The 26,402-nt window shown below is 38.0% G+C and overlaps 1 protein-coding gene and 1 long non-coding RNA gene across 8 annotated transcripts in view; one reads left to right on the top strand and one right to left on the bottom strand.

The window, feature by feature from the left end:
• LOC120317386 overlaps positions 1-9,257 on the bottom strand; it is a 104,337-nt gene extending 95,080 nt beyond the window's left edge. For both annotated transcript variants that reach the window (XR_005559221.1, XR_005559220.1), the window contains exon 1: positions 9,085-9,257. This is a non-coding gene — a long non-coding RNA (uncharacterized LOC120317386). The remainder of the gene's footprint in view (positions 1-9,084) is intronic.
• Positions 7,385-26,402, top strand: part of ZFHX4 (zinc finger homeobox 4) — a 199,376-nt gene continuing 180,358 nt past the window's right edge. For 2 of the 6 annotated variants that reach the window (XM_039363962.1, XM_039363963.1), the window contains exon 1: positions 7,386-7,747. The gene's annotated coding sequence lies outside the window, so the exon portion shown is untranslated. Of the gene's footprint in view, positions 7,748-9,407; positions 9,942-13,683; positions 13,703-13,770; positions 14,038-26,402 lie in introns of those variants that run through there. The other 4 variants (XM_039363964.1, XM_039363959.1, XM_039363961.1 and 1 more) reach the window with 4 other exon arrangements.

The raw sequence follows: 26,402 nt of genomic DNA, 5'->3' as shown, positions 1-26,402 counted from the left end.
CCAGCATCGGGGATGACTTCCAAGTCATCCTGCTGGCAATAATAGTGATGCCCAGTTCTTATTCTGCTCACCATGAACTGTGTATTTGTGGGTGCGCCCACACAATTGCTAGAAAGAGAAGGGTAACTGGACACTGAGAGTTAACTCTTGTGGTTCCTCAGTAGGGACACCGGCACTCTGCACATGCTAAAAGGCACTCTACTCTTATTTCTAGAGCTGGTCATCCCTGGCATTTAAAGCAAATTTTTGCTGCCAGCATAATTGATGCCTCCAGGACTCCCACTCCCAGACTTGGCAGAAGGAGGGCGAGAGAAGAAACTTTGGCTGCTGGGGGTGGAAATGAACCCTTCAGCCAGGAGGCTCGCTGAACAAGCTGACTGAAGAGATGAGAAAGCGGAGGAATGGGAGAATAGGTGCTGGGAGGGTGGAGGAAAGGGAGGGGGGGAGGAATCATGACAGGGGCCGGTGGGGTAAGAGGGAAGTTACAGCCCCAGCAAAATTGGGGGGGGGAGAGATGACAAAGATGCCCTCACGAAATTGGAAGGGAAAGACTGGGCGGGGGGGGAGGACTCGAGGGCGGAGTCTGCCAGGGAAGTTCCCTGGACTCGGAAGATGAGCAGAGGCTGCGTGAGGAAGGGATGAACTGAGGCGGAGGGTTAGGGTAGATTTCCAGCGCTTTTAGAGCTGATCGACCAGCCCGGTGGAGTCACTATTCAACCCGAGTCCCAAACACACGCCTCACTAACTACTTTACAGCCACTTTCATTGATTTTCTTTATCAAATAAACATAATACCCGTTACAGCAACACTTCCTCTTCACGCAGCCTGAATGCCACGAGCTCCGATCGCTGCGTGGCCCGAGCTTGTAACTCCTCATCTTTATTCTTTTACTTAAACCGCAAAATATATTATGCTGACTTCTTTTCCCCAGACCTGGAAAGCGCGAGTGGGGCCGTATTGGTGGATTATTTAGAGGGAAGGCACCGGTTTTCGGTCTCAACCACTTTTCCCCAAACTCCGATATAAGCACATATTTGTTCTTGTAATTCAGATGGAGCTGGCGTATTTACATACTTATTTTACAAATAGATAGTAACTCGATTGAAAGGGCAACGCTTTCGGTGAACATGGGCCGGAATCTCTTTTGATAGCGGAGGAAATTAGCATAACTTTAACAATCTCCCCTACAATTGTCAGTCTAGTTGAAAATGTCAGTTTTCAAGTCAATTTCTCTTAATAAACTGTTTTTCTCCTAAAACTAGCTCCTCTCGAGCTGCTCTGAATCAGGTTTTCTATATATGTCAAAGGGCTGTTGAATTATTCATTATTATAATTACTATCATCATTGTCATTATCCCTTTCCATGTGGAAATAATTTTATTATCGTAATTTGATATCTGAAGAATTTCCTGTTAGTCGTTTGATTTTTTTTTTCTCCTCGGAACATAAAAGTTTTGTTAGAAATTAGGGGGAAATGTTTTTAAATGCCTTTATGTTTACCATGGATTTCCGTTTATCTAATCGATCAGAATGCCAATAAATCGATTAAAGGTTTAGTGTTTTACAAACAACCGTTTTGTGCTTTTTGATTTTATGTTTTGAGTGAATTTTCTAAAGCCAGTTCTTCATATAATCGTTTGCTTCTGCAAACCCTGTTGTTCCATCCTTTTTTATTATTTGCACTTGCAATTTAAAGTGCATCTAATGAGGGGGGGACCCATAAATAAGAAGAACTAATCGGGTTACATGACTTGATGCCCGAGGTCCACGTATTTATGCAAAGCCCTTTAAAATCTTGGTGAATTATATGCGATCATACAGTGATTGCGGAATATTAAATTAAACTTAGATAAATCCGCATTGAAGGAGGCAGCACCCAATCCTGAATTTATTTCCCATTTTCTATAACAGCATCACTGCACTCCTCTCTTTGCAATGACAATGTGCCAAATCTGGGCATTTTGAAAAGATTTTCCATATGCTTTAACTGGAGACTGATAGACAAAGAAGACAAGGAGATGGTCTTTTTCCTCAAGAGGTATATTTTCTTTTAACTTTTTCATCGAGCTTTTCCGATTGTCACTATTTTCAGCCAAAATTTGAAAATCTCTAGAACATTGAGAGTTTTGGGGAACCCCCATTTTCCCCGTTGTTTTTTTTTTTTTACACCCCGTAATCAGTTCTTCAAGACTGGAATTTCAGTTAGCCTTTTGAAACGGGACTGTACGAAGGATCATTTCTCTACCTTGGAGGATAACATTTTGGAGAGAAAGCATTGATTGATTTACTTTTCGGTTACTGCTTTTGTAATTAAATATGGTTTAAATTATCTTCTTTTTTCGGTAAGTCAGATCAGATGTTGCTTGCTGGAGGCTTTCCTTTTAACGGTTCTTTTAATTTATGTGTAGTTTATGGGGACAATGCAAAGGTGGTGGCTTTCATTTAGTTATAAAATCTACACGTTTTCTTTGGAAAACTTGGCTCCTTGGGCGAAAATAACTTTTTGTTTGGTTACTTTATAATCAGTTTGCCTACGAGGTAGTTTAGCATATTGCCTTAAATAACCAAAAAAAGCCTCCTATTTTATTTCCACTGCGAACTCTTAGGTTTGTCTACCCACTGACTTTCTTTTGTGTTCACTAAGGAATGGGAAGGCTTATGACTATCCCCTTTCTCTCTCTCTCTCTCTCTCTCCCCTTCTCTCTGCTTTTCGTGATTTTAGTCTTTTCTTTTCCGTTGCTTTCTTCGCCTTGTTCTCTCTCTCTCTCTCTCTCTCTCTCTCTCTCTCTCTCTCTCTCTCTCTCTCTCTCTCTCTCTCTCTCTCTCTCTCTCTCTCTCTCTGTCTCTGTCTCCTTCCCTTCTTCCCGCTGCCCATTCCGCAGAGAAGATAAACCGCTTCCCTGGGCCATCCGGAGGGCCGGCCAGTGCTCTGGGGAAGGACGGGATGGTGGAGAAGCGCTCCTTGCTCGAAATTTGCCGGAACGCTAGCGAGCCAAAGGCCGGTGAAGTTGGGGAATTGCTATTGTTGGCGGCTAGTCCTCCCGGCTGTTTGTGTTTATAAAGACGAGGGCGGTTGCCGGGAGGAGAGGCAGGTCAGCCCTGTCAAAGCGCTGACCTCGGAAGACCAGAGGGCGCCCAGCTCCCTCACCCACCGTTCCCGGGGCGTGTGGCTGGGCGAGGGGAAAGGAAGCGCGCGCGCGCGCGTGCCCGCGGCTTTCCCTTCCCCAGCCAAGCCAAGGAGCTCAGGTTCAGGGTATTTAAAGCCTGCGGAGACTCCGGGAAGCAGCTGAGGAAGCTCTTTGCTTTAAGCTGCCGAGGAGAAGAAACGCCAGCCAGCTTGCCTGAGAAGCTTTCCTTGCACGGAAGTCGGGATGAGGGTGTTTTGGTTGTGTGTGTGTGGGGGGGTGAGGTTCAAGCAACCGCTACTGACAACACACGCACACGCATACATGTGCCGATCCGGGGTCTCCCTCCCTCCCCAGGCTGAGCTGGATCGGATTGCCTGGCCTGGTAGAACTGGACTGGCCACTCTCCAGCCCAGCCCTCGCTCCGTGACTTCCCCGATATTCCGGGTCGTAGACCCGCGACGGGGACTTCACGGTACGCCTCTGTTTTCTTGGAAAGAAGCACCGAGCTCCAAAGACGTGCTCTTCGCCGGGCTAAAAGGTTTTACGGAGTTGTTGGGCGCTTTTCAGAAAACCACCCTGGCGATCCTCGACGTTTTGCCTCTGGGTCGGCTTCCCTGCTTCCCGGAAAGTCCTGAAAACTGGTCTCGGTTTTTTAAAGTGTGGTTTGAAACGAAGTTGCTGAGTTAAACAAAAATGTTAGTTAACATACTGCCTTTGTCAAATAGCCCCCGGGAGGAAAAGAGATAACAAAAAGGCAGAGGAAGGAGGGGGTCTCGGGATCTGAAAGTGTCTGTAGCTTAGATAAAGGGGTCTCTAACACTGAGATCTTGTAATACCTCGTTTCAAACTGAGCTCATCTATAGACTTAAGGGACGCTTTCAAAAGGCACGGATTGTCTTTCCCTTGGGCGAGAGAGGGAAGGGGGGAGGCCCGCCATTTATTAGGGAATTATGTCGGGTTATTAAAAAGAGAAGAGATTGTAATTATGTATATCCTCCTCCTGGCCCTGTACGTCCCTAGCACAGGTTTTGGAGATGCAGCACAAAAGTCTCTCGGCTGCTTTGGCACGCTCTTTGTCTGAAAGAATGAGTGGCCAGAGCTGGCTCTTATACCCTTGCTCAAAGTCTGTTTCTCTCAGGGGCGTGGGGGTGGCATCCAAAATCGGATGGCCTGTTTTCCCACACATGTGAAATACAACGTCATTAACTCTCTCTTTCGCCCTGCTTGGAAGATCATGCTACTTCCCCCCCCCCCCACTTGGGAAAATCTACCGCCCCCCAACACGCAAGTATCAGAGTGGGTTGCCCTAAGAGGTTTCCCTTGGAACTGTGCCGTAGGGACCAAAGAAAAGGAACTAAGGGGTTAGGCGGAGGTCTTGGGCGATCAGCTGAGCAAGCAGCCAGGAACGAAAAGGAAAAGGGCTTGAAAAGCTGTCCGAGCTTTTAGGGGAATCCTCTCAAAACAGCCAGCTCTCCTACTTCCCAGCCCTCTGGTGCTCCTGGTTGATTCCCCTGCCCTGCCCGAAACGCACTTTGCTGTTTTCACGCGCACACGCACGCACGCACGCACACATAACACAACTTGTGCTGCCTTTCGGAATTAACCTCCTTCGATTTTTTTTTTTACTAGCTACGTGGCAATCTCCGGCTTTCTTCTAAACTGTTAGGATCCCTGAGTGCCTTTTCCATCTCGATCTCTACTAGTTTAGGGAAAGCTGAGGGCTGAAAGTAGATAGATGAAAAGGAGGTTCAAGAGTGAGGTTGGTGCGAAACAAAAACATGGAAAGAAAAAAAAACTAGGGGTGGACTCTCCTGATTTCATTTCCTATGGGTACCCCTTTAGCTAGAGAAAAAAAACCCACCAAAACATTGTCTAAAAGGAGCTATAGTACCACGAAGGCAAGTAAGATATTTGCATCAAATATGCCTTGTGTGATCAACTGGGTATGGAAGTTTCTAAAAACATCTTTTAAAAATAGATGGAACCTATTAAAAGATAATTTTTGCAACATCATGGTTGTTGTTTCCATACACTTCTGCTATGCGAACTGTTTTAATTTTTTTACTTGAATTGGAACTAGAAGAATTATACTGAAGGACTAATTCTTCAGATTGTATCTAATTGTTTTCTGGGTTAGGAAATGGCCTGCTATACTTTAAACCTCCTTGACTGCCTGCTCAGTGAATCCTGCAACCTGACTCTTCCTTCCATTTCAAAACAAGTCAGGGATCTATTTTCCATAATCCCAAAAATGTCTGAAAATGGGGGTTGGGAACTGTATTGTTAGCTTCAGTGGTCCCTCTCTGTAAACAAGGAGGAGGCTGTCACTTCCTTCTTTTGAATCTAGCTTTATGATATGCATACACAATCTGTGTGCATATCATGTGCAGTTTTATTTATTGAGAAGTAGGTCTAATTCTCAAGCAAGATTAAGTCTTAAATTTTCCATAAGGAAAACTCTTATGATGTTCCATCATTAAAACTATGTCTTAAGTTCAAAGAATATTTTTTTTTAAAAAAATTCAGATGCCTTTGCTTTCCCCTCTTTCCTAGAAAATGTCATCATATTTTAAGTTGCCAATAAGGAACTGGATGTCTAAGTGGATATATCCCCCATTTTCCAAGACCTTAATATCTTTGACCTGTGTGATGTCTTTGCTGCCAAACATGTATTCATATTCAGGTGGAAATTTTCTTTTCAAAGTTAGCTTTAGGTTTTGTCACAGGTTTCTGTATATCGGATGGTACAAGATCCCTAAAAACAGCATATTTATACCTTGTTTTTATGAGGAACAGTGCTAAACCTTTCAGCTGTATTAAGTTCTTAAGGCCTAAGTTAAGAATTTAAAATGCACCCCAGGAACCAGGAATTATAGAGACTCATCAACTAGAAAGCTATTTTCATATACATATGAACTTTAAGATTATGAATATAATTTTATATGGAAGTATTAATTCCCAGTATTTCTGGACTTTTTGTTTCTGTAATATCATTTGGACTGGGGCAGGTGTCCCCATGGTGTGTTTGGATGCACTTTGAATAGACATGGTTTTTTAATCTACAGTGGGGAATATTTAAAAATATCTCGATTTCTGGTTTTAGTTAATTATATTTTAATGAAAGTGTCACTCATATTCTCATTACATCTGTAGTATTAGGTTAAGATAATTAGATTTTCAAATGAGAAGCAATCTCCATCCCTTGCAAATTTCTAAGAGATTCTTATTTATAGTGGCATCTATGCACTGTCTCCTATATTCTCTTTTTCCATATCTTTCAATATCTTTAGCAAACCCAAGAACAGAAATATTTCTCTTTTTAATGGTCCTACCATATGTGCTGAGAATAATTTTTGTTTTAATCTGTTTATTATTTCTATTACACATTAAAAATACTGTTTGTTATTATAAATTTACTTTTGTTGAGCTGTTGGACCAATTACCCTAGGGAGAGTAAACTGCTATAGGTATGTGCAATAATGCATACATCTTAATATGTATACATTGCTACAGTTATTAAACACAGTACCATTGTATATATAGTGGTGTGCATGTGTTTGTGTATATGTGTGTGTGTGTGTGTGTGTAAATAAAGCCTCAATAATATGTAAATTATTCTTTAAGGCTGAAAGAGTAAAAATTTCCATCTTAGCCTTACTTCCTTTCCATACAGAGGCACATTCCACATTCATTATCCAAAGCATATTTTCTTCTTTAAAAAAAAGAATGGGGGGGGGGGAGAAGAGAGAAAGAAAGAAAGAACTTCCCTGGTGGGAGGAATAATTAATTTGCACCCATATCTTTTCACATTCCTGAACAGTTAAGAGCAAATCTTCTTTCCTTCCTCTCTGCCCCTTCTTTCTCCCTTGCCGTCTCTCTCTCACTCGCTCACTTTCTCTCTCTAATTTCGCCCAGCCATCTATTTGTGTGTGTGTGTGTGTGCGTGCGTGTGTGTGTCTGTGTTACTAATGAAGTTTGCAGACTTGTGTTTGTGTCCGTGAAGCTGCTTTTCCTACTGCCCGTTCTGCTTAGGGGCCAGTGGTGTGGCTCCCGCAGTCCCTGCGAGTCCCCAGCAAGCAGCGGCAGTAAGTCCGCGCTGCGCGTCATTTGCAGTCTGGAGAATGTTGATCACCTCGCTAATTACACCTCTCTCTCTTCTCTCTTTCTCTCTCCCCCCCCCCCCCCGCTTGCTCTCTCTTTCTCTCTCTCTCTCTCTCTCATTCCCAGAGTGCATATCGGGAATAGACACACAAAGACATGCGCACTCAACTTAATCAGCCATTTTTTTAAACAGGGCTAAAACGATAATAATTAGCAGAATAAAGACATATCGGATTTTCATTTCCTTTCCTCCTTTTCCCAACCCCTTCACAACCAAACAGCGAGACCGCGGTCGCCACTTGCTTTAACGACTCCCGGACCCCAAAGGACCGCTCCATGCCCCCACTTCTTGTTCATTTTTATTTTCACCCAATAAAGTTGGAGGATTATTTTTTTATTATTATTATTTTTAATGAACCTTCTGTCGTTTACTTGGATGTGATCAGCTGTTAAGTAAATAAAGCAAAACAAAACAGAGAGGAGAAGATCCAGTAAGAACTGCGAGGGGAAATGGAAAGTAAGTTTTTTCTTTAACTTTTATTGAGTAGTTTGTGTTAAATTTAGGTCGAGTATCGATTATCTTTCCAAGCTGATCTTGCACAATCTTTGATATTTCGCTCTCGCTCTCTGCCTGCCTCTCTCTTTCTCTCTCTCTCTCTCTCACACACACACACACACACACTCGCTCTCTCTCTCACACACACACACACATACGCACACACAAACACACAAACGCACGCACACACACACACTCCCATCCCCTGAACCTCTCTATCTCTCCCTTTCTCACCCTCCCTTTTCTACCTCTTTTCTCATTTTTGGGTGGTTTTTTATGTGAGGAGGCTTTCTTTTTTAAATTTAGGGAGGATGGGGTTGGGGTACCCGTTTTTTTTTTTCAAATTGTAACTTTTGGATCAATTGAAGAATCTTTAACATTTGGTAGAAGAAAATATTTTTGTATTGTGTGTGTCTTTTTAAAATCGATCTGGGAAACGGGCTGATTTGAGCCACGGCACGGCTGTCAAAAGTCTTTGCCTGTTCCTTCTCCCTCCCCCCCCCCAACCCTTTTAACTCCGGATTCCGGAGTGCGATGCCTCTGGGGAAAGTTTGGGGTGCTTTGGGGGTCAGGGCTCGCATTTGGCTTTGGTGCTGAGGGGGGGGGGAGTGCCGGTGGGACGGAGGGGCCCCCCGTCTCGGCAGGGGTGCGCGCGCGTGCTTTCGAGGTGGGGTGCTGGCATTTGCAGCAGCCGGGCTCGGCTCTCGCCGTAGCAGGCAACCAGCGAGACAAGCCCGCTAGAGGAGCGGCTGGTGGCTTTCCCGGGGCGCCAGTTTCTAGCGAGCGGCTTCCTGACCGGACCGGACCAGGCTGCCAGGCTCGCCGGAGGGACTGCTAGGCTAGGGAAGATTCTTCCCTTTGTGAAAAGGCAGCCGGCGCCCTCCGTTGCTGGCTTCCGCGCCTTCCTCCCTTTCTCTCCCCCGCGTGAGGCTCCGGCGTTAGGTTCTTTTAATCGGATTTGAGCCAAAGAAAGATAATATATAATATAATATGATATTATGTTATATATATTACAATCTTTTTCTGTGTCGTGCGGAGTGTGCGACGAGTACTTCTCTCGGTCTGTAATGCAGCGGCGCCGCGGCTGCTTTCCACGCATACATCCCTTCGCGCGGCGGCGGCTGCGGCTGAGGCAGACACGTCTCGGCGTCCCCCGCCTGCCTTGCAACCTTGCCCTCCTCGCCTGTAAACATGGGGATCGGAAACTTTGCGTCCCCGGTGCCCCCCGCCCCTTCCCTCCTGTTTCCCAGCCGTACCCCTCTCCCCCCAAACAGACGTTGCTGTATTCCTTTTGTTACCTGCCAGCTGGAGGGGGAGGGGGTCTCGGGGTCTTCGGCTGCTCGGGGCACTGGGCCCAGCCGAGAGAAGAGGCTCAGCCAGCCGGATTCAGCCTTCGCGCCGTCCCGAGGAGGTTTTTTCGCTTCCATTCAGTAAAACACAAACCCTCCTCCTCCTCCTCCTCCTCCTGTTCTCCTCCTCCTCCTCCTCTTCTTCCACCTTAGGTACCAAGGCATACATCGCAAACATTACACCCCCCCCTTCCCGCCCTCCCCACCACCACTACCACAAAAAAAAAAAAAAATCAGTTCAACCAAAAGACAACTTGCCAGGCAGAAGATGGTGGATTTACATTGAGGCAGACCCCGCAGGGTCAGGCAGGAAGTCTGACTGTTCTTGTATCTGACAGTTGCATTTCCTCTCCTTCATTCTCATCGCCTTTTTCATATTATTATTAACCCTGTTCCATTTTAATCAAGGATCAGGTAGCTGGAAAAGAGAGAGAGAGAGAGACAGAGAGAGAGAGAGAGAGAAGGAAAAAAATTAAAAGGGAGAGAGAGAGGAGGGTTGATGATTTTGAAGGTTGGATAAATCTCTCTTATATGTATATCTGAAATTGTGATTCCCCTTTGGAAGGATTTCCAGTGGCTGGATCCTTAAGAGCCGTGATTGAAGAGCAGATGAGAGTTTATTCTGTCTTTGGGAGTTTGGTGGATGTCTAAGTGGATGGATGAAAGGAAGAGGTAGTGAGCAACAGCCTTGGAAGCCCTGCCTGTTGTTGGTTAGGTTGAGGCAGACACTTGGCTGCGATTGGGAACACCACTGTGACATGGGCATCGATCGCTTCCATTGAGAGCAATGCAAAAACACAGCCTGGGTATGTAACACTCTCAGTGCCATCAACCCTTGTTTTACTTTCTATTTACTGACAAAGCTGACAGGGAGAAGGGACTTTGCTTTTGGAAAGCCAGAAAAGAAAGGGGAAGAATGAAAAAACTACAAGTGAACAGGGCTGAAGGGTTGGAAAAGGAAAAAAAAAAGACTGTTTAAATATAATCATTTTGTTTCATACTTTGGACTTTGAAAGAGTTCCTTTTTTTGCAGTGAAATTTTAGAGAAATAATACAACTGGAGCTCTCTCTGTCTCTCTGTGTGTCTTTCTTTCTCTCTCTCTCCCTTTCTCTCTCTCTCTCTCTTTCTCTCTCCCCCCCCCCCGTGTGTGTGTGTGTGTGTGTGTGTGTGTGTGTGTGTGTGTGTAAAATAGTTGTGGGGAGGACTGTCTGCTTGTGGGGAGGATTGTGAGACAGTTTCAAACAGTGGGAAGGCATACCAAGATGAAAGATGGCTAGCCAGCTGTTTTAACCTCTTGCACCTGGCTTGAGTGCAGAGGCTCTCTCAGATTATTCAGTGAGCCTAGCTGAATATTCATACTCCAGGATCTATACACTGTCGCTGTAGCATCCCATTGGCATTGCTTTGGGCTTTGAAGGCTTTTTAGAAGGCAAACATGTATTCAGTTTTCCTTCTTATGGGAATGAACATATAAGGTCAATTAAATAGAAGGCAATGGTCATAAATCTTCAAAAATGAAATCTATTCAAAGAACAAAGAAAGGTCAAATAAACCATCTGTATAAGTCACAGTAATAGTAGTGGTAGTACCTGCTTGGTAGGTTTAGGAATGATATTAGCTGGTTTTCTAAAAATGTAAGTGATGAGAAAAAGTATGCATCCTTTGAATCTTTTAAAATAGATACAAGGTTGTGCTTCTATAGCAAAATATTTTATTGTTAATCATCAGGGACTATGTAAAGAAGTGCTGAGAAAATCACTGTTTAATATTGCAGAATTTACTGCTTCCACTCTGACCATGAGCCTAAATTTACACAATGAAATTTGATTATCTCTAATAACAGTATTAGATCCTGCACTGGATGGATGAGAATTGAGGTGGTTTTGTTGATTGCAAGGGTTTAATGTTGCATTTCAGAATCTGATGTGGTTTAGCCTTCCTTCCATTAACTGGAAAACCCCTGAGGTTTTACAATTATTTCTTAAAGATAATACATTTAAGATTGCATTGGAAGGCTGGAGAAAAGTCATATAGGCAAGAAGGGAAGCCCTTAATAACTCTTGAGATTCAGACATGTTCAGCAGTTAGATTGGCTCTGACTTCAGCAAGGGTCGACAATGTGTCATTTCCATGAAGCCAAATTGCCCTCTGCCTATATGATATTAATGTGCAAATCAATATTTCAGGGATTAAATTTCCCTTCTTCATTTTTTATGGTTTCTACCTCAATAAGTCTCAAGTCTATTAGAAGAGGCTGGATGATTTAAAATCCTTCACTGCAGAATGGCTTGTTGTAGCCTTGTTTCACATACCATTTTGGGATTTTTGTTTTAAAAGACTAAAGGCATGGAAAAGAAGTTGATAGTCAATATAGGGACATGCGCAATACTGTAAAGCCTTTTTTCAATATAGAGATAATAAGGTATTGAATATATACATTTGTATGATATATTCATTTATATGATATATACATTGTATGCTTTAAAAATATTGTGTTAATCCCTTATAGATTTATTCTGGAATCAATTGAGGCTCTTTGCTTGTTTGTGATTTGTTAGCATTCTGATGCTTTTTCCAATAGCATGCTTGGATTATTTTGCAATGAATATTCTTTAGATCTTTGAAGACTGTCTAAAAATAAGATTTTAAGTGAATTAAGCTAAGTGATATAAAAAAGTCTGCTATTGTGCCTGAGTGATATTAGTTGTATCATATTAATTAACAAAGGGACCTTTTAGTATGACATTAGCCTTTTAAAGTGGCTGTGCATTGGTGGTGTTGCATTAAAAGAGGTCTTTTGAATATTTATGATTAGATTGAAAAAGGCTCAAGGAAGAAGCTATAGATGGCTGAAATTTTAGGTCACGCACAAGGTTGCGACTTTATCACATTTTGGAAAGGCCCTTAGCTCTATCATTTTGATGGTATTTTATAGCTTCAGACCATCTGGGCTGAGTTCCGCACAGCTGCATGAATTTTGTCTGCGATAGAGCATTTTTTCCATTCGGTGTGAAATGTTCCTTTCTAAAAAAATGTACACCAGACTTACTTAATTTGATCTTTTAAAAGAAATACATATAAAAAAGGGACAAAAGACTCTTTAATCTCTGCAAGCTGTTTGCTTTTCTTCAAGCTGTCTATTAGGTTTTGAAAAGTCATTTTTATTGAGGAGATGTTTCTGAGGTGTGACATTAAAATAATATATCGGGGTTTTTTAGAGAGGGAATGTCTGATTCCTGTTCTTCTGCCTGCCTGTCAAAACACGGTTAATCTACTCTTATTTACAATTAATCTCAATAAAATTAATCTTAACTGTGCAATAGAGTGGCTTAAAATATCTAATTATATTCAATTAACTGCTGTCATAGTAATTAACACTGCTTAATTGCTTCAGCATATATTTATGTAAAGCTCATTAGTTCCTGGTTGCTCTTTTTTCCTGTCCTCATTCCTTTTTTATTGCTGTCATAGCATTGACATCAGTCTAGATTTGTGTGTGTATGTGAGTATGACAATTTCAAACTTGACAATTAATGAATTGGCAACCCTTTTATTTAGCTGAATGTTAAATATTTTAGTAAGCTCTGAGGCAAGATTGTAATGACTGGGTAGCATTTTTTAAAATAAAATTTGACTTTGTGGATGGAAATAGGAAAAGTCAGGTTAAGCCCTGTATTTAGAAAGGAAGAGCTTTTCCTGCATCTGCCTTGGGGCTGTACCCACAAGGCATGGTTTGCTTCTTCCAGATAATTCAAAGGGTTAAAGTCTTGGCCAAGGTTCAAATTGAAAAATGCCCAGGGAAAGTGTGTGCTGAAGATGTACAGATTTCATATAATTAGTGCTTAATTATATTAACATATGCAAATTGTCAACTCCGGAGCTTGTTGAACTGGCATAGATCAGTCTGGGACAATTGCCGTATTGTCTGAGACAATAATGGATTTCAAGTTGGTTTGGGGAAACACATAACTAGCTATCTAATTTAACTCATACCATGGTGAAATTTCATTAGTCTCCATGGAGACTGGTTTAATTGTGCTGACTAATGTTCTGGGGTATAGAATGTCTTAAAAAGAAAATGCTGTTTGCCTAATCCACCTTACAATGACACTTGTTTGTACATGTTTCCTTTGTGTGATAATTTGCATATGCAAATAAATAGTTTCTCAGCCCCATTTGTCATGGCTGTTCATTACCCATGAAGAGGACATTGTTACTATGCTGTTACTGAGTCTCCCAAGACAGGATAGTGTCAACCAGTCCAGCTACATTCTTTCATAATTTGTTTCTGATTAATAGACCAGAGTGAGGCTCATTCTATTCAAGCCTCGGGAAAGAGAAGGTCAGTTCTGCCATAGAAAGGAGTTTCCGCAGCAACTAAAGCCCCCCCCCCCCTTCTCCTCATCTCTCCCCTTTTCTTTCCTGGCTTAACAGAATCATATTTAAAATAATGCATTCTGGCTCTAAGGAGAATGTCCCCTATTAATCTCTGGTTTCCTCAAGCAAAAGATAGAAAAACAAAAGAGATTCAGGTTTTGGAATATTAATCCTGTTTTTGACAGAAAGGTAAACTGATATAATTGCTTTTCAGTGGAAGGAATGGGGGTTTATAGAAGTGTGAAAGCATCGGAAAGGATTAGCATTTTTTTGCATAATGAAAAGCTCTGCTGAATAGGGCACTGAATGGTTGACTGAATGACTAAGATGAAAGGAAGACGAAAATGCAAGCTTCTCTTTCTCTCTCCTCTGCTCAGCTCACCCTAAAGTTATGTTTGTCCAAGACTTGAGAAAACAAGCAGAAGCTCAGATTTCAGCAACTTTATAAAAATGCCTTGAATTTTCATCATCAGGCTGATGATGAATATGTATGTAATGATGCAGCTAGAAGAGGATAGATCCAGGTTTGTATGTCATAGAAATACTACAGGCTAATCAGGTATTGACTATTGGGTATTGAATCTCTGCTGTGTTTTGTGAGAAGAAGAGTTTTTTTAAAAAAAATCAAGCAAGAAAAATAAATGGAGGTCAGGTAGTCTGAAGCTTAGCTTTTGAATGTGCTATTCATAAGGTATAGTTTTAGCTCTTTTAATTGATGGTGCTTTATTTTGTTGGTGTTGAAAGAATAGACCTTGACCCTGTGAACTATGCAAGAGTAGAAAACATTTATTTCTAGTGTACAATAGTAACATTTATGGGTTTGATGCTACTGTATTGATAACACGAAATAGAATTTAAATAGAAATTTGAATGCAGTAATTGTCATTGATGGCATGCTTTAGATTTCAGTTTTTAATATGTAAACAATGGGCTCATAAGTCATTACTAAATACTCAGTCCATACTCCTATCAAATTTAGTAATAAAATATCTATAGACTTAAACGGACCAGGAAGAGGCCTAAAGGTAGGAATGTAATTGGTTAGCTGTTGACAATGTGATCTGTGTATCTAATTATATGCTCTCAACTGTAACTGAGACAGTTAAAATACATTTATTGTGTAAGGCTATGAATGTCTACTAAAGTAAGCCCTATTGAATTCAATGGAATTTACTATCAAGCAAGGAGCTATAGAATTGCAGCATGAGCAGATGAAAATAACAATTGATTCTATAAGGAAAGTCAGATGCAATGTGGAGAAATAAAGATCTGTCTGCATGCCAAGTATCTTTTCTGCTTTTAAGGTTAGTGTAATTTTTTTTAATGAAGCCATTACTGTATAGGGGAGGAAAATCATTTCAATCAGCCATGTACTAATTTGGTGTTTGTGTTTATTCATATAGTTTATACATATGTGTTTGCAATATGAGTCTTGTATGCAGTTTGTTTGATAGGCAGTGCATATTGCAAAATAAATAAGTAAATATTTGTAAATGATTGGCAGTTGACAGCTCAGTAGGAAACTGTACCCAAAAAAAGATAGTTATGTGAGTCATTAAAGATTGTAGATTGATGCCAGATAATTTTTTATAACTCTGCAAATTTGTGTTTGTTCGTACATATCCTTCAAAATAATAGTGAATTTTATATATAATATAAAAGATATATAATACAAGAAAGAAAAGCTATGGAAAACTTTGAAAAAGTTAAATTTGCTAGTGTAAAACCAAATGAATTTATTTTTTTAAGTAAGCAACATATGTTCTAAGTTGAATTTTTAAACCATGCATAACTGAATAATTCATGGATTAATGTTAGTTTATATGACTTGTATTGTGTAAAACAAGCGGAAACATAAGCTGCAATCTGTGTATGCTTAGGTAGAGATTTCAGACTGTATCTATGTTTAGATAAGTCTATTTAAAACAGTGATAATTTGTTGCATGACATTTTTGTTCTAGACTGGTGTTCTAGATTTGACAGCTTGTGATTTAGGATATTGTTACACATGGATTTGTGTTATTGTGCAAGAATTCTACTATGAAAATCAGAGGAAATGGTCCTGATGACCAGATTCTAACTATGCTTCGATTTATAGTCTTGCTGATTTAACAACTGAATGGGAAATGAGGCTGTATAAACCATATAACCTGGCAAAGTTTCATAGCCTTACAGAAGATAAATGTCCACTTCTTTTGAATATAGAAACAGATTTAGTGTATCCCCATTAGTATGGATGTAAGTCTTGTTTAATTGGCATGTTCTCTGATTTTGTAATTCCAGTGTTCTCATAAGTGCTTTTTGTTTCTCCTTTGTTATAAGTTTGCTATTCTAAATGTTTGGAATGCTATATGACCTGTCTAGTGGATTTTTTTTTTAAAAAAAAGTTAGAATTCTATTTAGGAATGTCTGATCTCAATTTTATGAGTGAAATAATGTTACCATTTTAAGGTATTTTTATAAAATGCATGGGGTTCCAAAGAGGTTGTAACAAGAAAAACAATTTAAAGTATGGTGTCTGCATTAAAGTATGTTTTTATAATTTTGAGAACTGCCTAGAAGTTGTCTGAAAGTTACTTCTTCTTCTTTTTTTTAACAAACAGAATATTTATATTGGTAGCATTGATCTGATTGGACTGTATAAACTTCCATGAATAAAGGTCAATACTGTAAGTATTATAGGCTTAGACTGAAGCACGTGACAGTTTCTAAGAGGCAACTGCCTTATCTAACAGACCAGACACAGGAAAAACCAATTTTTATAGTAAAAATCTTGAATTTTTTAAAATAAAACAATAAAGATTTACTTTCATTATAAACATCTTATAGGAAAGATATTATCAAAGAATCAAGTCATATATTTTGTTTGAGTATGGTTTGAATTAAAGCTAAGTGACATTTTAATTGGCCTTTTCTTTTAGTATAGTAAAACACTAATACAGTTAACATGGTTCACTTTTTGCTTATGAATGAAAAATGGAGGGGAAAAAGTTCATTATGGTGTACATGTAGCTAAGTGATTAATATTAATATTTTATTTTGAAATTTGATGACTAAATGCACTTGACATAAAACATTATGTTTTGCATTTGGAACATCAGGAAAAGGGACAAAAACAAGGAACACCGTAAAAATATATTTCAACAATGGAGCATTAGCTCAATTAAAAAAAACGGAACAGGATTAACAAATGTACAATGAAAATTTTTTTATATCACCAATGTGCCACCCTCTACCATATTTTCAGATTCCCATTCCTAATCTCTTGACGTTTCGTGTGTCTGAGTTTGACGCTGGTCGATTGCTATGCTCTCTGTTGTCTAGGACCTGCAAGACTTAGTCTCCTCATAACTCTCTTCTTGACAAACAATTCTGCATAGAGCAATGTTAAATCCTGTTAAACCCTGTTTAACATTGGAGGGTTTAAATTAAAAGTTTCAGGAACAACTGTAAGATTTAGGGACCCTGAATATGAAGTGCAGCTGCAAAAATGGTTCTGCAGTGATTCAAAATGTTGCCCTCTACCTTTTCTCTTGCTTATCTTCCTGGTCTTCTATATTGGATTGCAGATTAAAATAGGGAATTTCCTTTGGTCTGCATGCCAGTAAGTAGCCATTAAAAAACACCACCAACATCCCTCCCCCCCTCCACAACACACATGCACACTTCTGTTTGGGTTTCATTTAGTGGATTTGTACAACTTGTTCATTGTTAGAAAAACCAATTTGGTTCATTTGAATATTTCAAGATGTGATGGCAGGGCTGGGAAACGTAGTCAGTTTTTAGATTCTAACGTGGTTTGGTTATTTGTTTAATATATTAGATCAATGTACATATTATACCATTGTTGAAACACAGGTTTGTCACATAGATGGCAGCAGTAGAATGTGTTTGTAAAACAAGACAAAGAGTTCTATGATTTGGGGATATGTTCATATTTTACCTTCATTATTTATTATTAATTTGTATCTGAAAAACATAATATGCATGCATAAGGGTAAGTAACAACAAAGCAATAATATTCATACTATATTTCCTGTAGACTTAAAAATGTAAACTCTAAACATACACATCAACATTTGCTTACATTAAATCTATGCCATTACATCCGTTGGGGAACCTTGTTCTAGTTAAAAGCAAATTTAAAATAAAAAATCATTGTAAGCAAAACATTTTGCAATATTAACTAGGAAAACTAAACTATTTTTGGTGGCTTCAGTGCTAGTTCATAGTTGTGAGCCTAGTAAAATTACCTTGTAATGGTTTTGAAGTTTAAGAAGAAAAAAGAAAGAACTGTACCCATTTCATTTTGGTAATCCTGATTACTCTGAAATTCAAAAGACCTGCCCCAGACAAAATCCTGCAGTCTCAGCCTATGCTGTTACCTGCTTCAAGACTTCAAAGCAGAAATTTTCTGTTTAAGTTAAAGGTTAAGATACAAAAAACCCCCAGCACAATAGAGAAAACCAAACTTTCCCAGAAGTTTCCAGAACTGTTCTGTTGAATACTAAATTTAGGTGAAAGTGCAGTATAATTTTCGTTGTGACTGACCTTTCACCTTTTCCTTTTTTAAAAATAGTGTCATGACTTTTTTCAGTTCAATTATATTCCAAGGATTGCTTTATCTATTCAGTTTTGATCCTGTTACTCTTATTTTTCCATCAACCACTGAACTACAATAACTGCAATTGCAACTGCCTAATTTAGATAAGTATTTAATTGTCTAATCCGCCTACCATGACTGAAAAACATTAAAAATACTAGAGTAGAATATAAAGTTTGATCTGCCATAGTAGTTGCAACTTTCCTTATTTTTCCTTGATATGTACTATTCAGTTTCTCATTGGCCCAAATCCTGTTATGTTTTCAAAATAACAGGACTGATGAAACTGTTTTCATACAAAGAACCATTTGAGAAGTAATTATGATAACATTAAATTTTGTTATGTATTCCCCATACTGTAACCAACTCAATAGTTTTAAGATGTATAACATCAAATGCAAAGTATTGGTTCTTTATAAAGTTGCACCTTAATCAACATGCATTTTTAAATGCTGCATTGTCAACATCATTAGGCAGATAAAAAAAGTTTTCTAGCCATCATAATGTACATTATAATTACCTTTAACATGTTAGCATTGTACCAACTAATTATTTAAAAGAAAACCTGTCTGAAGATTTTACATTAGAGATTTTAAATATAGAAATATTATCAAGAAGGACAAATCATAGTTTCCAGTAACGTTCTTATCAGATATTACAGGAATCACAATATTTTAAACTGATCTAGATGTTAAATAATATGCCATTATTTGTTAATTGTAGAAGGTAAAAGAATAATTTTTGCTGAAAAGACTTCAAGAGGGAAAAATTTTAATATTTGCTTTATACTTGTCATTTGACATGTGACAAGCTAATATCATAGATGATACTACACAAATTATTTGGATTACAAAAAAATGGGGCAAATCTCTTCTTTTCTAAAACAAAGAAGGGTGCAGATTAAGAACTTGCCAGGATGCTAGTCCTAGCAGTCTATTTAAGTGAACACTGTCAACAGGAAAATCACGAGTGACACTTAAAGTAGCTTACCTCTGATTTATACACAAACCTCACATGAGCACTTGGCTTTGTTCTTGCTCTGGTAAGGGGAACTGATTCCAATGAGGACAGGAATAAAAAGCTCCTTGCATGGTCTAGAAGTGAATAGCACTTTACCTCAAAGCATGACCCCTATTCCCAAGATCTGTTGTGCTACAATTGACTCTGCCTTTATGTTTATTCTCAGATGAATTGCTTGGAAAAGTTACAAATAATATACCTCGCAAAGCTTCTAGATTCAGTGACAACTGTGTAAGTGGAACTTAGGTTCTTTAGCCGTTAGGGAACAATTCTCCTGTTCAGAATGCACCCAATTATTTTCTTTCAAAATAGTTTAGGTCTAACGTTGCTATTGTAGATTAGAATAACAAACTGGTTTCACTAACACCGAAGTGAAAAGCCTTTCTGGTATAAAATGCAGATGCATGTTAAGAAAAGATAGCTTGAGTCATTTTAAGAGACAGAAACTAGTTTCCAAATTTATTAGTTATGCTTGTTTCCCTTTATTGTGCTCTGAGAGAGAGAGAGAGACAGAGAGAGAGAGAGAGAGAGAACATTTGCAATCTACCAAGGGGGAAGGGACCTTTAGAAAACTTTCAAATGGCATGTTTGCAGTAGGGCAGAGGTTGAGTACAGTTACTTAAGTCCCTTGAGACACATTTAGTTAATGGTAGTCATGTTCTGATCCTTTCCAAATCTGCCCCTTTTTATTTAGTGGTGTTTATTTGTGGTTACTTAAGGTTTTGATGCTTTAAAACTCAGCTGCATTTTCACAACAAATTAAACAAGAAGAATCATACTGGAAGATAGTGATGAGAGTTAATGATATGTCTTTAGATAAAGTAGTACTTGTGTGCAATCTGATCACAGCTATCAGCTCATTTGTCATGGCTGAAGTGAAAATGTCAGGACCAATGAGCGCATGAGTGCTGAAGGGGGTGAAAGTGCTTTTGGAGACACTTTTGTGCTGGGAGTGGGCCACAGCTTAAATGCAGCTCTGGGGAAATGCTTGAATTAGCTAACTCTGTGCACAAAGCCAGAGCAGAGGGGAAAAAAAAATGTTTGGAAAATGTAATTTGTTTGGTGGGGGTGAAGTTGAAGTCCATTTTGATCATAATGCTCTAAGATGGAGAGAAATAATTGTAAAATAATGAGAGGCTTTGTATTAAATAAATGTCATGATGGAAATTTGTACATGTTCCATTACAAATGTATTCAGCATCGCAACCTGTTTAAGCTGCTATTTTATTTGACATTAGTCTACCATAGTGAAAGACATCATCTGTTTAAATCGTAAAAAATAGTAAAATGCTGAATTTTTAGCATTTATTTGTTGCATATATCTGGAGGAGTAATCTAATCACCAGAGCTAAATTATGGATTTTTTTCCACTCTAAGAATTTTAACTTATATAATTTACATATTGTAGCTCTTTTTGTTTGCACTAGAAATGACCTTTCATCCAGTTTCAATAAGTAAATCGCTGAATACTTCCAGTGGTCACTTTAAGAAACAGCAGGCATATCCATCTACTTCCTCTCATAATAAAAAGGGAATGAGGAAATGCATATCATTTGTACTATTTTGGTAAAGTTTGAAGCAACTCTCCATACAAACGTTTTGCAGACTCTTGATCTGTTTGTCAGATTTTAAAGCTGATTAGATGATTATGTGCTTGCAATAGTACAGAATAATGTTCTGAGGCTATACTATTTTGCTTCATATTTGAAACACAAAGATTCACTATTTATGAGCATACAGCTATGTAGCTCTAAGTGTGTATTTTCCTCTAAAGCAGTGGCCAGTTATTTAAGGTTATAGACCAGTGGTTCTCAACCTGTGGGTCGGGACCCCATTTGGGGTCAAACGACCATTTCACAGGGGTCACCAAACAACGCAGTCCGCCATTTTTTCCCCTTTTCCTTAGCTGTGCTACTCCCTTTTATTCTATTGGCTTTTGAAAGCCAATAGAATAGACTCTCTTGAATAGAGTCTAATTCTATTGGCTTTCAAAAGCCAATAGGAATTGTCCAGGCTGTCTCTGCCCTGCTGAGCCCGCCAAAAGTCCCATTCTGCAAACGGTGCTGCACCAGTTGAGTAGTCCTCGACTTACGACCGGTTGAGTAGTCCTTGACTTACGACCGGTTGGGGGTCGTGGCATTAAAAAGGTTGAGAACCACTGTTATAGACTATTTCACTGTAAATGACCGCCCTGCTGTAACAATGGAATTATAACCATCTGGAATACATAGCTAGTAGTTACATTGTAATTTATTTGTTGAAAAGGAAATATCACTTTTTAAAACAGTCTTTTGTGATTTAAAGTGACTATAATATGTAAGTAATTCAACTCACTATATATTTGCCAAAGCTGAGTTTTAAAAAATTCATGCAAAACGTGACTAGATAGCATTACTTTCATTGACATCAAACCAAATTCTGACTTGTCTATTAAAGTTTCTTTCTTCCTCTCTAAACTGTCTAGCATTCAGGGTTTATTGTTACAAATTGCAATAGTGATCCTGCCTCTCTCTGCTTGTTAGAGTAATTATAATTAGACTTTGATGTTGGACCAATGTATATTTTCTTATTCAAAATTTCCAACAGGTGGCACTAATCAGTAACTTAGACCAAAGAGAATACTAGCTAAAACAGTAATATTTATTTACTTATTGAAAACATTTATATCTTGTCTCTCCAGAGCATTAACAGTAGCACGTTTCCTGGGACACTTTGAAAAGAATGTAAAAAAACTGTACAGATAAGATCAAAGGCCTATTTAATCCCACATCTTGTTTCCTCAGTGGCCAAGAAGATGCCTATAGGAAGTTTACCAGCAGAGCCACAGAAATTCCTTGCTAGTGTTCTCCATAACTAATACATACTGGTATATATCACAGCATTTCCCATTAAAGCCATCCAAGTGGGGACCAAAAATACGCCTTTCAGTAAATAGCAAATACTTATTTGATTCTTCTCTGAAGAAGCAGTTTTTCATTTGCTCTGTATTGTTTTACAACTATTGAGTTTTATGGAACCATCTTGGGTTCTATTAGTATAAAATTATAAATAAAACCTTTTCACATTAATTTTCAGCACATGCTGCTCATATGATTATACTATCACCTAGAGCAGGGGTCTTCAAACTTGGCCCTTTTATGACTTGTGGACTTCAACTCCCAGAATTCTTCAGCCAGCAACGCTGGCTGAAGAATTCTGGAAATTGAAGTCCACAAGTCATAAAAGGGCCAAGTTTGAAAACCCCTGACCTAGAGGTTTTTTTCAAAATTAAAATTCTCAAAGAGTTGTAACTTTCCACCAGAATGGAGTTGTACCAGGGCCTTAAATGTGTTCTGCATCTCATTTTCTCTTTTTGAGCTGTTTTGAGGAGAACAGTATGTATTATAGCAAGTGTGTTTGCACCATATATATGTGCATTAGAATAGACCATTTTATTTCAAAATCCTTTTTCTGTTTATTCCTAATATGGTATTTGCCTTTTTAGCAGCAGTACCAATTGCTTCATGCATCTAAACTAATATGTATATTGAACCACTTAATTGACATGATGCTCCTCACATCATGGTCAGCTAGCTTCAATTTTGTCACAAAATATAAGTAAAGGCCTACATGAAAATTTTTAAAGTCCTGGACTAGGGCTGGGAAAGACCCAGATTATAGTTTATCTCTGCTAGGAATTTGTGTGAGTGACTTTCACAGAGGTCTTATCACTTATCCCCACCTTTATCAAGGATTGTTATAGGATACAACTAGAAGAGGAAAATGTATGCATGCCCCTTGATTTCCTAGACGAAATACAGAAAATGTGAAATAAAGATGTAAGGTAGATGCATCACTTCAAAGGGTAATGGTATTTCATATATGCCTACATTCAATGGATTTTGTCCTTGGAATGTTTATTCTATAAATCCCAGAGAGCCTTTTGACCTCTTAAGTATCCTAAAAAATGGTTGCTTGCAGATACCCATCTCATTTCTTATAGTTGATGAATAGTTTAAATTGGTCCCAATATAGCTTTCCATAGAATCTCATTCCCAAATCAATCAATTGGAAGAATCAACAATTCCTACACATTGCCGCTTGTTTTTCAGCAAATTATTGATCATACTAGGATCTTTCCTTTTGTCCTATACACGAGAAAGTTATGCATCAATCTTTATCAGAAACTTTGTCAAAAAATCATCTTGATTTCTCTTTTAAATGGATCCCCATGATAAAACATAAGCTGTGTAGAGGTTACATCTAGATAAACATCCTCATAAATGCTTGAATATGTATCTTTAATGAGGTTTTATACCGAGTATGTCTCCTGATTAGTGTTTGGCATACAGGCAACCATCTCAAAAATTCCTTTCCATAATAGAATAGATGCAATTATCTCAATGGGTACATTTTGGACACTCTTCAAGCATCTATAGCAATCCAGTGAGGAAGTTGGTCTATTCAGTTCTTTGTGAGTTACAAAGACTTTCATAACTGAGTTATTTTTATTGTCAGTTACATGACAGAAGATGCTATTTGGATTGAATGAGTCTAAAACATTTTGAACTACTCTTATTTATCAAAGACAACTATCCTAATGTTGGGTTCCTGTTCCAGCATTGTAATGTTTCTTCTCTATATAGTATATACAAGCTAAAGAAGTAAGGTATCGCTGAAATAAGGTTTCAGACATTGTTTTCACCTCTACTCTCCACAGTATGAAAAAGAGGCAACTGAAAGATTGAAATGGCAGAATTATTTCCATCCAATTTAAAATTTTAAATAAAATAGCCCCAAGTATTTGTTTTAAATTGCAAGCATTTGCCAACTTGTTTATATGTCATTTTGAAAGGCATCAGCAAGTGTTTTATTTGATCTTACTACCACTTTCCTTTGTTGCAAGCAAGCAGTTAATTTTCTTCTCTTTCATAAAGAGTAAATTCCTCCATTATAGATAACATAGCTGTATACTGGTAGTGTGTTTTTATTGTTGAATTCTATTGATTTACAGTGCTAACATGAAATATCTGACACCTGTTTCCTGTTCTTTGAATATATGTACTGTAGTCATAGGGGGCTGATAAGGTTCCCCTTCCCCACCAGACATTGAGCTATTTTAAATGTATAATTATTGTTGCATGTCATTTGATAGTTACACTAATTGCTGCCAACCATTGTCTGTTTGCACTTAATGCTGAAACCTGATCAACATCCTGCTTTGGTTGATGTTTGGTGGTAAACTTTAATTAACTCTTATTGCATTGAAGAAGAGCTCAGCTTCAGTGCTAACTAATCATTTACCTTCATTACATCCTGACAGCTCCACTTGTTCCTGGTCTTAATAGATACACTAGTCAGTAAATAAACCTCCAAGTCTTCATGCCTTGAAGTTGTTTCACATTGATATTTTGTTGTTTAAAGTTCAAAGATGATAAGTGAAAAAACTACTTTAGTTGGTTCTATATGGGTGGGGAGGCAGACATCAGTCCAACATGGCTTTTTTCATATCAGGTAATTTTGTTTGAATGGTAGCTGTAGATTAAAGATAACATTACTCTTTCACCATGCTTTTGGTCCTAATGCATGCATCTTTTGAATCAATGCAATTAAGCCTGTCTTAATGTTGAAATTCTTATATTATTTTTACTGAAATAGTTCTCTTGTAAGGATATTAAAGTTTAGTAATCAAGTTACTGGCAGATCATGTAAAATTCAACTTAAAATAGCTGGCTACTTGATTTTAATTTGTCTGACATCAAGTTTGTTTGTAAAGGAATAATGTGTAGTTAAACCAAAGATCTTATGATTGTGGCTGGTATATGTTTGTTTACAATGAAAACTAATTAAAGTTTATACATTTTAAAGCATAAAAGTTAATTATTGAATTGCTCACTTCGCTTATGCAGACAAGTCAAATTAACTTGCATTGAAAAAAATAATGGAAGGCCCTATTTGATAAAAACAGAAGTCCCAGCTGATTTTGCACTAGCCAAACAAAATTTGGCAGATTACTCTAGAACAATATTAATGACTATGTTATGTTTAAATTAATTTTATGGCCAAACTAGATGTTTAGGATGAAATCATATTAAATCATGAAGTCCACTGCATGTCTGGATATATTTTATTGAAACCAATCCGATTGAAAATAACTCCCATTTCTATATATGCTGTCACTCATGAACTGTGTCTTAAGTACAGCATTTCCACAGCTTTAAGTAGCATTGTATCTTTCATTTTGTACTATGTATAATTGAATATCTATTTTATTTTCTCATTTACTGCTTTATGTTTATCTAGTATTACAGTACAGTTAAATAAGTAAGAATTGCATAGGTTACTAACTAGACCATTGATTACTTTCTAGATGAAATATGGTAACTAACTTAAGAATTTGTAATCACTAATTTAAAATTCAATGTTTCCAATAGTTTTACTCTTAAGTAAAACAAACTGTATCTAATCCTTGGTGTGAATTAACAAATTAAAACTCTACAGTAAATGTATTCTGTAGGATTATTCTAGTACAGCAGTATTTATGACATTATAAAATGTGTCAGTAGCCTATTTCAAAACATGAGATTATAGGAAAACGTCTGGTCTCTCACATTTACACTTTTTGAATTCATTAAGTTTTCAAAATTAAAGATGATTTACTTGTTTGGTACTATCTAAAAATAGTAGATTTGGTAATTTGAACATCTATGAAAGCAGAATAATGTATTTTAAGAGCAAAATCTTTTTCATGGAGGAATTTTTCAAATTTAAGAGTTCAGGTCTTTCATTTTGTGCATACAAAATTTGAATTTTTAAATCCAATACAGATTTTGGGATGAAAAGGAAAGCATGAAGTTCTTTTCAGATGGAGCTTGTAAAATGACTATAATTTACATAACCTTTCACAAAGTATGTTGTGTGCATTACAATACAGGACTTGATTGATTTGTAGATTAATATTTATACAGCAAAGGAAAATCAAAGGGATTAAGCAGTCATCATTGTAACCCTAATCCTACTTTGCATAGATAAGACAAAGGATTACTGTTTAAATTTTACTGGGTCACTGCTGTTCAGATGCACCTTTCTGTAAAAGAAAGACAAGAGAAATGTTGCTTTGTTATTTATCTAGTGTTTTCCTGATTCCACAATTTAAGCTACAGACTAAGGTAGTTACTTTGTAATTAAATACTGCTGGCTGGATTAATGCTGAAGTAATGCCAGAAAAAGGCTTGTTGATTGCTATTATTTTTTTTAAATAATAACAATCATGATCAACTCAGATGA

This window comes from Crotalus tigris, unplaced genomic scaffold (assembly GCF_016545835.1).
Source record: "Crotalus tigris isolate CLP2741 ecotype Arizona unplaced genomic scaffold, ASM1654583v1 scf7180000019636.1259824, whole genome shotgun sequence".
NCBI lineage: Eukaryota > Metazoa > Chordata > Lepidosauria > Squamata > Viperidae > Crotalus > Crotalus tigris.
Note: the sequence above shows the minus strand (reverse complement) of the source record. Positions and strands in the feature narration are given on the sequence as shown.